Raw genomic sequence first — 3471 nt, forward strand, 5'->3', positions numbered from 1 at the left:
GTATATGTTTTATTTTGATATAGCTTTTCCGAGCATATACTGCCTCGGTTACCTCTGCCTGTTTCGTGCCAAACTCTGCACACTTAACAGACATTAATAATTTATCTAGACAGTGAGTAAACTAACTTTGACATTGCAGAAGCCAACTCAGGCATTCCATAATCTAACCCTCCATATGTTTATTAACTGTCGGTTAGTTCCTAACCCAGGTCTATCAGCGGATAGCCTATTCCTTTACCACACTTATGGGGTTCCCAATACACAGTAACCATACCAAGGAACTATAACATATCTGGTTTAATTACTCTGGTCATTTATAAGTTTTTTTTTCTTATGCAAAAGGATTCTGAGATTAGAAACCGTACCTGGTTTGTCAAAATCACAATTAGATACTCAAGCAAGTCACCTGTGCTTCGAGTCTGCTCGTCCACCCAGCCATGAGATCCATCTTCTGACGGAATTCTCTCCCCCGAGCTATCTTGCAGGCCTCAAGCCCTCAACAAGATCTGGGCACCTAGTGCCTGGTTATCTGGTCCCTACCAGACTCAACCAATTTCCTCAGTATATCCTCTTTTCCTCTTTTTGGTTCTCTGGAAAAGAATCACCTTCTGTCTGTCCCAACAACACAGAACTTCCTCCCTACACCCAGGACTTTTCCTGTTTGGGAGGGTAGCTCAAATCAGTTATTACAACTGATTTCCTTTCTTTGAAATACACCTCACAGAGGCTGCCAGCATTTCAAGAAAATATTCCATTTATTTAATAATGTAGTTTATCACAATTTTGTTTCTTTAAACATAAACAACAACCACTACTATATTGTCTTTTTACCATAGTAAAATTCACATTTACATTCTACTGGGGGTATTAAATCTCCCCCTCCTAAGATTGGACATCGTCCCGATGTCCATTTCTCTTAAACAAATTCGGGTAAGCCTTTTTAAGGAGTTCCTCATCCTCCCAAGTGGCCTCTTCAGGCCCATAATGCTGCCATTGCACCTTAGCTTGGATAATAGCCCGTTTCCGCAGCTGCACTTCTCTCCGGTCGAGAATGGTCAGTGGTTCGACCAGAACCTCGCCTTCCGGCTCGACCTGCGAAAGCAACAGATTTAGTTATTCATTGTTTAAGAATAAAGTTTATTCATAATGACCAAATTTAATTCTTACCCGAATATTCTACCATTGAATCACATGTTTAGGATCGTAGACGTATTGTTTTAATACGGAAACATGAAAAACATTTTGAATCTTAATATGGCTTGGTAGGGCAAGCTGATAAGCTACTGGCCCCACTCTTGCTAGGATTTGGAAAGGTCCAAAGTAGCGTGGTGCCAGCTTGGCACACCCACTCCACTGCAAGGCACTTCTTCTGGTTTGAATTCTTACGAAAACATGGTCTCCGACTTGGAATTCCTTGAACCTTCTTTTTCGGTCGGCAAAACTTTTTTGTCTGTCCTGGGCAGCCTTTAAATTGTTACGCACCTTCTTCACCATGTCTTCCATCTCTTTGAGCATATCCGGGCCCAATCTTAATCTATCTTCAGGTCCACCCCAACATGAGGGTGTGCGGCACTTTCGCCCATACAGAACCTCAAAGGGACTCAACTGTGTTGATGAATGATACCCGTTATTATACGCGAATTAAACCATATGGAGGTATTCCTCCCACTGGGTTGGCTGCATCATAACACATGCTCTCAGCATGTCCTCCACTACTTGGTTTACCCGCTCTGTTTGCCCATCGGTCTGGGGATTATAGGCTGTACTAAAGTTCAGTTGTGTCCCCAGTTCTGCAAACAATGTCCTCCAAAAGGCTGATGTGAACTTAACATCACGATCCGAGATTATTACCTTCGAAAGTCCATGCAACTTGAACACATTTTTCATGAAGATATGAGCAATTTGCACAACTTTATACGTGGATTGAACCGGTATGAAGTGTGCTGCCTTACTTAGCTTATCCACTACTACCATAATGGAATCATTATTTTTCTTTGTTCGAGGCAACCCGGTTATAAAGTCCATGGAAATGATCTCCCATTTCCATTCCGGAATGGGTAAGGGTTGTAGCAACCCTGCTGGATGCATATGTTCTGCTTTAATCTGCTGACATTCTAGACACCGCGCTAGATATTCAGCTACCTCTTTCTTCATTTTTGGCCAATAGTATTCCTTCCGAAGTGCAACAACCATTTTCTGGTACCCTGGATGCCCGGTGTAATGGCTGGTATGGAACTCATCTAGAATCAATTTTCAAAGATCATTTTCATTGGGCACATACAGCCTTTTATGAAAATACAGCATTCCGGCATCATCTAACTCGTATCCTTGTTGTACTTCCTTATCAGAAAGCTGCTGTATTTGCTGTTTAATTTGCTGATATACAGCATCTTGATCAGCTGCTAATTTTATCTTTTCAAGTAAGGTACTCTGCCATTTACTGACTGAAAGTCTGCACACACATTGCACCTTTCGGCTCAATGCATCAGCCACCCGATTCTCCTTTCCCTTCAAATGCTTAATTTCAAAATCAAACCCACTTAAGAAATCTGCCCAACGAGCTTGTCTCGTATTTAAGGTGGGTTGACTGAAATAGTTCGTCAAGCTGTGATGGTCTGTCAACAACAGAAATTTTCTTCCTAACAGATAATGTCTCCACATTTTCAGCGCATGAATAACAGCTGCCAATTCCAAGTCGTAAGCGGAGTATTTCTGTTCATGTTCCTTCAATTTCCTTGATTCATATGCAATCACTCTTCCTTCTTGCATTAACACTCCCCCCACACCTTCTTTACTTGCATCAGTACAGACCACGTAATCCTTATTAGGATCGGATATACTCAAGATAGGTACAGTGGTGAGTAAGTGTTTGAGCTGCTCAAAACTTCGCTGACATTCTGAAGTCCACTTAAATACCTTCCCCTTCTTTTGTAAGGAGGTGATAGGGTATGCTACCCTTGAAAAGCCTTCCACAAATCTTCTATAATAACCTGCTAGCCCCATAAAGGATCTGATATCTGCCACGTCCTTTGGTATAGGCCACTCCATTATAGTTCTGATTTTTTCAGGGTCCACTGCAATTCCATCCTTTGTGATCACATGACCCAAGTATTGTATTTCCTCCTTGAAGAAATCACACTTGCTAAACTTTGCATATAACTGATGTTCCCGCAAAGTTTGCAACACCACTCTAAGATGTTCTTCATGCTCCTTTCTTGATCGGGAGTAAATCAGAATGTCGTCTATGAAGATTAACACAAACTTATCTAAGAACTTGTGAAACACACTGTTCATCAAACACATGAATGTAGCAGGTGCATTGGTCAGACCAAAAGGTAGCACCACGAACTCGTAATGCCCATACCGCGTTCTAAAAGTTGTTTTTGCGATATCCTCCTCCTTAATTCTGATCTGATGATAACCAGATCGCAAATCGATCTTAGAGAATACCGTTGCTCCCTTCACCTGATC

The sequence above is a fragment of the Pinus tabuliformis genome, chromosome 5_2, assembly GCF_031772625.1.
Source record: "Pinus tabuliformis cultivar Carrire ecotype Pingquan chromosome 5_2, CPIR1, whole genome shotgun sequence".
Lineage (NCBI taxonomy): Eukaryota > Viridiplantae > Streptophyta > Pinopsida > Pinales > Pinaceae > Pinus > Pinus tabuliformis.